The sequence below is a fragment of the Cricetulus griseus genome, chromosome 4, assembly GCF_003668045.3.
Source record: "Cricetulus griseus strain 17A/GY chromosome 4, alternate assembly CriGri-PICRH-1.0, whole genome shotgun sequence".
In the NCBI taxonomy this organism is placed as follows: domain Eukaryota; kingdom Metazoa; phylum Chordata; class Mammalia; order Rodentia; family Cricetidae; genus Cricetulus; species Cricetulus griseus.
In genome coordinates, this window is record NC_048597.1 from 1136980 (window position 1) to 1149394 (window position 12415).

General features: G+C 43.7%; 1 protein-coding gene across 1 annotated transcript in view; it reads left to right on the forward strand.

Moving 5' to 3' along the window:
- Window positions 1-12415, forward strand: part of Dscam (DS cell adhesion molecule) — a 504817-nt gene that overhangs the window by 216113 nt on the left and 276289 nt on the right. The gene's annotated exons all lie outside the window — the stretch shown is intronic.

Sequence of the window (12415 nt, forward strand, 5' to 3'; positions counted from 1 at the left end):
GCTATGAAGGACTGTACCCACTCTGGAGCTGTAAATGGAATAAGCCCTTTCTCCCCTGAGCTGTTTCTGTCTGGGTATTTTATCACAGCAACAGAAAGACAGAGGCAGACATAGCTGCATATGGACGGTGGCTGGTTCTGTTGAGGGCTGGCAAGGCCATCATTGAGGTTCTGTGCTTCCCTTCAACTCTGTCCACCATTCATCTTTGACATGTGACAACTATCTAGATTTAACTTTTTAGAAGTATTTATTTTAAAAATTATGGTGACTGCCTAATTATACAAATGGATTGGTTTCCCTCCCTTGTCTACATTATGCTTTGATCATGTCTGTTCTCCCTAGTACTCTTTGATTCTCTACCCTGACAAATTCCCCCAAGTCACCCTCTTTCCCCCCTCTCCCCACCCCATGTACTTTCTCTCCTCTCTCTCTCCCTCCCCCTCCCCCTCAGCCCCTCTCCCTCCTGAGGAAGAGCTCACTCTGGTTCATGTTTATTTCTTAGTTCTTTTATGCACCCACCCATGTTCACTCTTCTCTCCTTTGTCTAATTGCTATTCTTGTCTCCAACTAAAACATTTTTTCCCTAGACATGTGTGTCCTCATAGCAAGTGACAAGTGTCCCCTCATCGTATGAATGAATGAGTGCTCTTCAAGTTGTTTGAGCTTCTTTGATGGTTGTTGTTGCTGTTGTTAACCCTTAAATAATCCCTTTAAAATCTAATTTTTTCCCCAAAGGATATATTCTGGAAAAATCACAAAAAAATCTAACTAGAATAAAGATTAATGGTAGACTCCAAGATCTGCACAGGCAAAGCTCTGATCATTAACAAACTAAACAGGGTAATTAGGTGCACAGTTGAATGCAGTGTGCGGGCTTAAATTAGCAGTGTGTAATTGAGCCTCATTTAACTGTGGGAGAAGTACACTGAGCAAATCTTAGTTACAGGAGGAAAATGTCTTTGTGTGATTGCTTTCAGAGTGTTTTAACGTGTACATGCCGGAGGAGTCTGAACTTAGAAGCTAGCCTAGGTGTGTATATATCCTCTACCACAGAGGGTATGTCATTACTTCAGGTGCAGTGATTTCTTCCCAGCAGCTCAGCCTGTCATGTCCATTGGCTGCCTTGATGATGCTTTTCTCAACATCACAGATTACAGCAAAGAGCAGTGACAAGGTGAGGTCACTACCTGAACCTAGAATGCCTTATTTACTGATCCTATTTGAGTGGGAGGGGCTCAAAGTCCATGTATCCTGAAGATCCAGTCATTTAATACAGAGTGGAAAGGAAAGGCCAGAAACAAGGGGGAATGGGTGGGTGGCTTTGTTCCCAAGGCCTCTGTCATGGCTGACATTCTGAGGAACTGTGATGCTGAATGCAGTTAGGGGCAGAGTCAAGAGGGAGCATAGTAGCAGCCGTGGGTAATGAGGAGGTGGGAGCATGGCCAGTTAGGTGTTTGGAGGGCAGGGATAACAAAGAAACATTGGAGGCATCCATCTCTACTACATCTGTGCCCACCAGTAGACCAGCTTGGATAGCAAGAGCAGTCATGTCATCCACCTTGCCTATCCCAGCTTCCCTGATCCTCCTGTGTCTCTCCATGCTACCAGGGCTTTGGTCTGCATGTGGCATGATCCACACCCACAGACTCCTCTAGAGTGAGTAAGAGAGCATGGAGTGTGGGCTCCATGTAAAGAGAATGCATGCTGCTCTTCTCCAAGCTCAGTGAAGATGAGCTACTTCAGGACCACTGCTCATTTGCATATGCAAATCTGTGCTGGGGGATGTCCATATATAGTAGGTTGATTTATGTATCATTTGTAACTACTCTAGATTGCCTTGGAGATCTTTCTAGAACTATGGTAGCTCTACCTTACTGTCCTTTTAATCACTGTGAGTTTGAGCATATTAATTTTTTTAATTCAATTACCCATCAGTTAGCATTCTACTGTTTCTAAAGTGTCAGAGGGCACTGCAGTGCAGTGCATTTTGAGGCTGTGTCTGAGGATTTACTTAGGAAGGACTTTGGAGAGGACCCACTGGGCTGAAGCCTCTGCAATGTTTACTACTAAAAATAATCACAGAAATGCTTCGCCAATTTATAGTCCCCAAGGCATGTTCATTCCCCCCAACCCTGCCAAGATTATATAGTCTCAGATGTCTTACCGATTGTTCTAATCTCCTTGATGGAAATAGCGTATTTTAGTCGGCATCAGTGAAGTTGACTTCTAACTGGCCTCTGTTTACAGATGGAGGAAGATGAACTTCTTCCTTTCAGTTTCATATTATCAAATCATCTGTTCTGGGAATATGTGGCATCTTATCATTTAACCTAGTCTTTGATTTTGTTCTGGGGTATAGTTTAGAGTGTTCTTTAAGCTTACTTTGTACATCGATAGCTGTTGCAGGATCTTTCAAAGTTAGATTGTGACACAGCCTGGCTTTCTTCTAAGTTCTCACTTCATGCAAGAATACTTTCAAAAAGATGACATCACCGTGGTGCAGATGAGGAAAGCCAGCCCTAAGCTATGTGTACATCTGAGGCCATGCAGTAGAAAAGCACAGGCCTGAGGCTGCAGTAGCCACTGTGGCCTTCCAAAGTCTGTTCTCTGGGGCCTCCTGATCACTGTTCTGGGCCCTCTGTCTCCTGCCCTCTCTCTTTTGCTGAGTCTTGGCTTGGCCCCATCTCTTACTCCCTCACAGTAGTGTTCTGACCATCACTCTCTAAGACAGGCTGCTCCTCCACAGGCAGGTCAGCTCCCAGGCACCCTGCTTCAGTCTGTCATGTTCTCTAGGCGCCTGTCTTCTGCAACAGAGCCCCTCGTCTGGAGGTCTTTTCTGGCCCTCACTGAGAACACAGCATCTTCTGTCTTGATCAGGATTCCCATTGTAGTCAGGTATTTCTGTGCCTGAGTTTTCACTTCCTGTGAGGATCCCAGTCACAAGGCATCAGGACCCTCCCACCCCAGTGTGACTTCATCCTTAAGTAACCCATCTGCAATGACCTTGTTTCCAAATAAAGTCATATTCAGAGAATTTTAGGTTATGATGTTAGATGAAGAATGTTTTCACCATACCTCCATACCAGTCATCTTAATCCACTCCTCCCTCAGCTCTTTCTCTGATGAAACTGCCAGTGCATTTCTTCAAGGAGCCATCGTCCTCAGGCTGTTCTCTGAGGTCCCATCTGCAGCTCCTGCTGGTGTCTCTAACACAGAGAGCAGAGGGCACACAAGAGCCCTGCTGGGAGTCTAATTCCTCTCTGACCTACATCCGAACTAAGAGAAATTGAGAGCTTGAAAGTCATCCCGCTTTCCCGTCTAATTTAGTTACTGCTATTTGAGCGTTCCAGTTTCTAAAACGTTACACATTCGTTTCCAGGATCATCGCCGAACCATATAGACTTAGAACTTAGATTCCGACTCCAGCCCCTGATTTCCTGACACTGCTGTGTGAAGTATCTTGAGGAACCTAGAGAAAGTTCTGTCATGTGGGGGTGCAGCTGTCGGTACAAGGTGGCAGGCAAAGCCTAGACAGGTTCTTTATGTGGCATTACCAAGCAACATCTGATTAGCAGAGCCATCTGCTCTTTTAATTATTATTGGCTCAGTTCAGACGGAAGCAGCAAAGAATAAAGAAAGCAAACTGAAGAAATGGCTTGGAGTGAGAAATCAAGCATGCTTTTTAAAATCCTTTTGCAAATTGTACGAGCCCTATTGAAGACCTAACCCAGATGCACAGCAGAAAAGCCAGGAAGTCTAATGAGAGAATAATTAACATCCAGATCCTAAAATGGACTTGCTTTCAGGTAATAAATAAAGTGAGATCATTCCAGGAGAGGGGCAAAGTACTTTTTTACAGATTGTACGTGAGGAAATAATCATGTTGGATTATAAAACGGTATATCTTAGCTTGCTCTCCTTTTACATAAAACTAACTAGAAAATGTTTTTACATGTGTATGTGATGTGTATGTATATATGTGTACTTGTTTGTATGTGGTGGGCACACAGGTAAACTGGAGCATGGGTATGTGTGGAGACTCAGATTTGATCTTCAGCATCCTCCTGATCACTCTACAGTTCATTTTCTGAGACAGATCTCTTGCTGAACCTGGTGCTTGTTGATCATGGCTACTCAAGCTGCCAGCCTACCCTGGGATGCCCCGTCTCTGCCTTCTGTGTGCTAGGATTGAGACTGTCACCACACGTGCTTGGTGTGTAGTCTGGGTATCCAAACTGTAGTCCTCATGCTTGTCTGGCAAGCTCTTCACTGCTGAGCTATTCCCTAGCCTGGGAAGGAATTTTAAACACAGCTATGATGCCAGATTGCCTCACATGGATATCTACTTCACTAATTCTCTTGGATGGTATGACCACATGCTGCTCTGAGTAATGGGCATGAGAAGCTGAAAAACTAGCAACGGTGTCCTGCTATTCTGAGAGGAGGGTAGGAACCCCGACCCAAAGTCATGTGCGTGAACAACACAAATTCTCATCAAGATATAATAACGCTCAGCCAGGGTAAGGAAAGGCCATGGCATAGAGAATGTGAACAACACCACTAAGAACTTAATGTAGGAGCTGAGTGTACTACAGGGGGTGTCTAGGGACAGTAGGGCTCAAAGATTCTGAGGAGGGTAAGTGACAGGAGGGGAGAGTGTTCAGGACTGGTCAGAGAGAGAGGAATAGAGGAGAGTGAGTCTACAGGGATGTGGTACCAGTGCAATCCGTTCGAGATAGCTAGCACATGTGACCTGGTGTGGTGGGACTCCCTCCTGACACCTGGGGATGACCTGGTGTGGTGGGACTCCCTCCTAACACCTGGGGATGACCTCCTGTGGTGGGACTCCATCCTGGCACCTGGGGATGACCTCCTGTGATGGGACTCCATCCTGACACCTGGGGATGACTTCCTGTGGTGGGACTCCATCCTGACACCTGGGGATGACCTGGTGTGGTGGGACTCCCTCCTGACACCTGGGGATGACCTCCTGTGATGGGACTCCATCCTGACACCTGGGGATGACTTCCTGTGGTGGGACTCCATCCTGACACCTGGGGATGACCTCCTGTGGTGGGATTCCATCCTGACACCTGGGGATGACCTCCTGTGGTGGGACTCCCTCCTGACACCTGGGGATGACCTGGAGTGGTGGGACTCCCTCCTGACACCTGGGGATGACCTGGAGTGGTGGGACTCCCTCCTGACACCTGGGGATGACCTCCTGTGGTGGGATTCCATCCTGACACCTGGGGATGACCTCCTGTGGCGGGACTCCCTCCTGACACCTGGGGATGACCTGGTGTGGTGGGACTCCATCCTGACACCTGGGGATGACCTCCTGTGGTGGGACTCCATCCTGACACCTGGGGATGACTTCCTGTGGTGGGACTCCCTCCTGACACCTGGGGATGACCTGGTGTGGTGGGACTCCCTCCTGACACCTGGGGATGACCTCCTGTGGTGGGACTCCATCCTGACACCTGGGGATGACCTCCTGTGGTGGGACTCCATCCTGGCACCTGGGGATGACCTCCTGTGGTGGGACTCCATCCTGACACCTGGGGATGACTTCCTGTGGTGGGACACCATCCTGACACCTGGGGATGACCTGGAGTGGTGGAACTCCATCCTGACACCTGGGGATGACCTGGTGTGGTGGGACTCCTTCACAACATCTAGAGATATCAATACCATGTCTTTATGATTGCAGAAGTCCTGAATGTTGAGTAAAAAATGGGCTGAAAATATAGGCCTGGCACTGAGTACCCACAGACATGAATCATGCAGTGTAGACCAGACATGCAGATGGATCAATAACTAGTCTGTGGATGGTAAGAGCGAGCCCAAGGGATGCAGAATAACTAATTTTCAGGACTCCTTGATGCACACTTCATGTTTAGATATTATATATCGTGTCTGCCAATTTAAGCAACATGACAATGACATCAAAGGTAGTTCCTGCCTTCCCACCATGATCCCCCTGTACTGTTGCACAGACTTCTGAGGACAGCTGCTGTGATGAAATTCCACTGAATAAATGGCCTAAATAAGAGCTCTATAATATTTGTTTCACAGTTTTGGAGGCTGTCTAATGAATCACTTCTCATTAAACACCCCTTTGTGGCTTGTAGGTACCTGCCACCTTCCTGTGTCTTCTCACCACAGAGAGGATGAGCTTGTTTTACTTCCTCTTCATATGAAGGTATAAACTCCACTGCAGGGGTCCACCCACATGCTCTCATATAACCCAATTACTTTCCTGAACCCTTCCCTCTGAAAACTGTCACAGAGTAGATTAGAGCTTCTCTGTGTGCCTTTTGGATGGATAAGCATTCAATGTCTAACAGAGGTCTTCGTGACTCTTATGCACCACAGCCTGCCACTGAGATGTATAAAGATATCCTTGGATATGTTATTTCTTTCCAGACCCCAGTTAACATGGCCAGGTCATGTAACACTGGCTCACAGGTTTGGCATACATTTCACCTTATTGACACCAAGTGATGGAAATACATACATATGTACACATACATAGACACTATATACATATCCGTGTGTGTGTGTGTGTGTGTGTGTGTGTGTGTGTGTGTGTGTGTGTATTTGTGGTTCTGGGGATCAAAACCAGGACCTCATGCACACTAGGCCAGCGCTTTGCTGAGCTATACCCATGGATAAATGGCAGAACTGGTATTAATCTCTTCCATGTCATTTCCATTGTTAGGTGTTTCTAGTAAGTGAGGTTGCCTCTTGTGATTGAAACCACAACTTAAAAGTGAACTCCCGTGATCTTCTATGTGCCGTTGTCCGCTGAGGGAGATACTCTTGTGTAGTGCTGCTGTCCGCTGAGGGAGATACCTTCATGTAGTCATCCTCCACCTCTGGCTCTTGCACTCTTTCAGCTCCCTCTTCTACAATGATCCCTGAAACTTTGAGGATGGGAATAATAGCATACATATCCCCTTTGGAGATGAGATTCTGTAGTCTCTTCAGTCTCTTATTCCCGTGCCTTGGCAGGTTGTGGTCTCTGCATTAGTCACCATCTAGTGAAAATATTCCCAGATGATGGATGAGTGACGAATTGACCTAAAGGAATAATGGCGAGTCACTAGGAGTCAGTTTAACATTCTGTTCATTTGGCAGTGCAATAGTATTGGGTTCTTCCTAGGGCTCTTGATCTATCTGTGTGCCCTTGGCCCTGATAAGATATCAGGTTTGGGTTTTATCTTGTAGAGCTAGGCTTAAATCCAACCAGAAAGTGGTTGGTTACTCTATGTTGTTTGTGCCATTGTTGCACCAGTGGGCATGCCTTGTAAAGCCAATCATTGTGTATGAAACCTCAAAGCTTTCAAAGAGCTAATAACAATAAAAGCAAAAAGAAATGCATTAAATTAAAAAAAATATTTTAAAGATGAGCTATACCATCTTTGGGTCAGTGTTCCAACATTCATGGGGACAACATGAATACACATGTTAATCAGTGCTTTATCAGATCAAAATGATCATGCTTTCACCATCATAATTATGTTTGCATATTCTTATCAGCAGTGTTTTAGTTGATAAATCATAATTGCACATATTTATGAGGTACAATCTTTTGTATGTATCTTTATACAAAATGTGAAATGATTAAATCAAGCCTAATTTACATATCTATCATATTACATATCCTTCTCTATGATGAAGCATTTGAAGCTTAGTCTCTCATAGTTGCTTCAGGACATACAATACCTTATCACCACTTCTCTCACTTGAAATTGGAGACACAGCTGTTTGCCTGATATCTGTGCCATCATCTAACCTTCAATGGCATAACTGATCTCTTATCTGTCTTAGAGGAACAGGCCAAAGTTTAGAGAGTTGAATGTCTTGAATGACATCACACAGCAGGAGAGTGACAAGATAGCTTTGTGTTCATTTCTGTTAGATTCTGGAGCCTGGGTTTTCTCTGTGGACCTGAGAGATCTCTCAAAGAAGGGAAGCTTGGTCCACCTCATATAACTGGAAAGAGCTTTCTATTTGATTATTTATAAGAGACTGATCCAAATTAGCCAAGTAGGAAAAAATCGATCAATAATAAATATTGCTAGATGTAGTTAAAAATTTAGAGTGATGCAAAAAATGCATGCAGGATTGAGGATAAATTCCAAGTTCTTTCCTCCCTCATTGATGTTTTTAATCCTAAAACTCAAGACTGTTTACAACAGAAGTCCCTTGATGATATGGCCGTGTCTTATGCCTGTTTGCATTTCTGGAGTTCAGAGGGTTTGCTAGCTTAAGGGGTGAGCAGGCCATTGGGCCCTGGTTACCTGATCACCCATACACAGCACAGGAGCATTGACAACCAAGCTCAACACACACCAGCTTTCTGCAGCTCAGTTGCTAAACTTGAGGCTAAATCTGATATTCATACTACATCAAAACAGAGCTCTTGACTGTCTGTTCTTTTAGTGCAACTGTAACAAAGCATGGCTTAGCTTCAGAAGACATCATCCTCCTGTGGGCTTTCTACCCCTTGGTACCACAACAGGGAGGCACATGGCTGTAGAACTCCCATCCTGAGGCGTCTTACAGTGTCACATTGTGCAAATGTCCATTTTTGATATAGTCCTCTGTCTCTAGATAGAAATACCACATTTGGTGCATCTAGGCAGGTCAGCTGGAGTAGGGCTTTGTCACAGATTTATTTTAGTGGCCGTAGGATAATGCTCACATTAAGAGACCACAAGGTGGCTCAAGAATCCCCTACAGCCTATTCAGCATCCTAACTATACACCTATTCCTTCACTCTGGACACTGAACACATCACACAAGTGTGAGGACAGGGGTAGTAGTAACCAAGGCAACAGTAACCGGTAACAGTCTGGTAGGTAGAGTAACAAGAAGCAGAAAAGCAATGGATATCAGGTTGAGGGGCTTAAGTACCTAAGAGCTCAGGGACCACTTTGTATGTGTTAAGAAGCTAGGAATGTTTTTCATACATTCCATGATACCAGAATAGTGCAGCCCAGCCATCACTGATACTCACAATGACAGCCTTAAAGTCAAAGACCACTCACTGCTATTACCCTGGTGACTGGTTTGCTGAGTGTCTAACATTACAAACTATGACTAATGAATATTTTCATTTAAAACTGTGTAGCCTCTCTCTGTAACTATACCAAAAAATAATGTTAACTATAAAATTTGCTTTTGGGAAATTATGTTACCAGGCAGTTCTCAAGAGTCAAGGTGTGTGTGTGTGTGGTGTGTGTGTGTGTGTGTGTGTGTGTGTATGTGTGAGAGAGAGAGGGGGGAGGGAGAGGGAGAGGGAGAAAGAGGGGGAGGAACAGAAAAGGGGGTGTCATATTTTACTGCCTCTAATAATTCATGTTTCCATATTTATTTATGACAAGAAGTTGTTTAGAATCCATGTAAGAGTATGAACAAACCATCTGTTACACATGACTCAAGAGTCTCTGATGGAAAGCAGCAGGCCGTGGCAGCAGAAAATCAGAGGACGATGGAGAGGTCCTTGACACCGTAGAGACAAGGCATCATAGGGCTTTGCTCCATTCTCATTGTCCCCTGAGGGTCCATACAGCTTGGAGTTGAGATGACCCAAGAGCCATGGGATTCCATGCCTTATGTTGATGAAAAGCCTCTATTCTTCTGTCTTGTTTTCACTTTTAAAATGTAGCTCCATTTCAGGATGGAATTCAGTGGCCAGTGGCAAAGGAGAGGTCATCAAGGTCAAGCTAGGTCAGCTCCTTCTCCACTCTCTGAACTTCTCAGAAAGTTCACAGCAATAGAAGATTCCAGTTCTTCTAAAAAAATGTCCTATGAGTCTTCTTCATGTGCCAAGCTAGCAGTGAGGGATCGTGACCAGGACTGATGCAGTGCTGGTACTGCCACCATGGGTTCTCTCCTCCCCTGCTAAAGAGCCATCACAGATGGCTGTCTGCTCACATCTTCCCAGCGGATGGCCTGCCAATTCTCATGGAAATGCTCCATACTCAAAAAAATGGCAGCATCTGCACGTGTTTCCTTTTTATCCCTATTGTCTGTCACTGCACTTTAAAAGAAGGAGTTATCAAAGCACTATATAACCATTTAAAATATGTTGAAAAAGAAAACATGTTTATGTTCCATACAGTATATATTGATAAGAAATATATATATGATAAGCAGCCCATGTTTTAGCTTGTTTTCTGCAGTGATATACACCATAACCAAAAGCAACTTGGGGAAGAAAGTATTTAGCTTACAATCTATTGAGGGTAGTCAAGGTACAAACTCAAGGCAGGAGACTGAAGCAAAAAACAAACAAACAAACAAACAAAAAACAAAAAAAACAAAGGAATGCTACCTACTAGCTTTTTCTCATGCTTATCATCTACTTTTCTTAAACTGTCTAGGCCCACCTGTCAAGGGATGGTATCACCCACAGTGGGCTGAGCCCAAAGAAGTCGGTTCTAGCATTAACAAAGGAATACAGGACCGTTAGGATGGATGGGCTTGCCAGAAGGAGTGAGAATAAACAGTTTCTTTCTTCCAACTGGGTAGAAGACGTTGCCTACATTTGTAGTAGGTCTCCCACTTCAGATACTCTGATTAGGAAAATCCCCAGTGCCTTGCATTTTGATTGATTCCAGATCCATTTGAGTTGACAATCAAGATTAACTATCACATCTCCTAAGGAATGACAATATCATCTGGCCTCCAGATACACGTAAACTCATTTATGTAGGCACACACATGAGCATGCACAGATATGAAGATGCATGCACACCTGCATAGACATGAAAGTGCACAGATGTTTAGATACACATAAACCTGCACAGACACGAGCACGCATGCACACACGCGCGCACACACACACACACACACACACACACACACACACACACACACACTGTGGAGGGCTACATATATGTGTGTATAAAATCAAGACTTCAGATAATTCTACAATAGTAAACCACAGAAGCTTTCAATTGAACTCAGAAAACAGAAATGAAGGATGGTATTTTTTGCATTCTAGTCTTTTTCCAAACACAAATCACATTATCTTTCAGGTAGAATAAACTCTCATGTAGAAATATTCCACAGACATCCCAGCAGAGAAAAAAGTGGCTTAAGCCACACTCCTGCAGATGACAAGGACTTCATGCCAATGACATTTTCTAGACCTTTACTTGTTTTACTATCAGATTTTAATTGAACAGTGTGATGTGTTTAGAAGTTTATATTTTCATAATATAAATTTAGGAGTCTATATTTTCAAAGGGAAAGCAGTCTCACCCTTCTGAAAGCTCTGGTGTTTTATGTCACAGTCAGTCAGTCTGTCTGTGAAACCTGATCACACAGGTTGGAATGAGACCACATCCAAGGGTGTGGAGCAGGGAAGCCAAGCTCAAAGCCTCCTTCCAGAGATGAAAACAGTGATGGTCAGTTTTTAGATTAATTATTTCAAAAGTAACTGAAAAAGAAATAGACACCCTCAAACACTAAATATACAAAGAATTGAGCTTCAATCTAGAACAAAATGATAACTGTTGCCTATGTTTATGAGGGAGTAAGACTGTTTTCTCTGGGAAGTGTGTATAATATGTTGCTACAATGTTGTTTAACAATTTTGCATTTTTCTGATATACTTCAAATTGATGCAAAATATGCATGCTCCATGAGGAATTTGCAATAGAAAAAATTCCCTTTAACACATCCTAAAAGAAGGTAGATAGTCCCAGAAAATCTGATAAATTAAGTGTCTAGTAATTGCATCCCAATTTTATTGCTGTAAGAGAAATAAATATCTGTCCTGAATGTGAATTTATGACATTTGCTGTATATATTTATTGTGTAAAAAACAAAGAAAACTTCCCAGCTTACTCAGATTGAAAAGCTGAAACAGACTAGAACCTTAAGTAAATACATCACAGCTTTTAACCATTATGGGAAGATTCTTCGAGTGAATAAATAATTCTCAGAGGTCTTTGTTGATGTGGTCAAGTTGTTTCCATTTTATTTTTAATTTTTTTCTATTAATTCTTTTAAGAATCTTGGGTAATGTGTCTTGATCATATTTATCCCTCCTCCAGATCCTCCCAGGCCCAACCGTTTTCTTATCCATCAAACTTTGTGTTCCATCCTATTTCCACCCACCAAATCCAATTTGTGCTGTGCATATATTCTTGGATGTGTGGCCTTCCCTACAGAGGGGTTGACTTACTGACCCTCTCTATCCCAGAGGCTATCAGTCATCAAAATCTCCTCAGTTAGGAGTGGGACACTCTGCACACCTCCACTCTCCATGCTGGGGTTTGGTCTGGCTTTGAGCTTGGGCAGGTTCCATACATGCTGTCCCACCTTTCCTGCATCTATCCTTTGACATCCAGAGATACTGTTTCCTTGGGTCTGACTAGTGGAGGGTATCTAT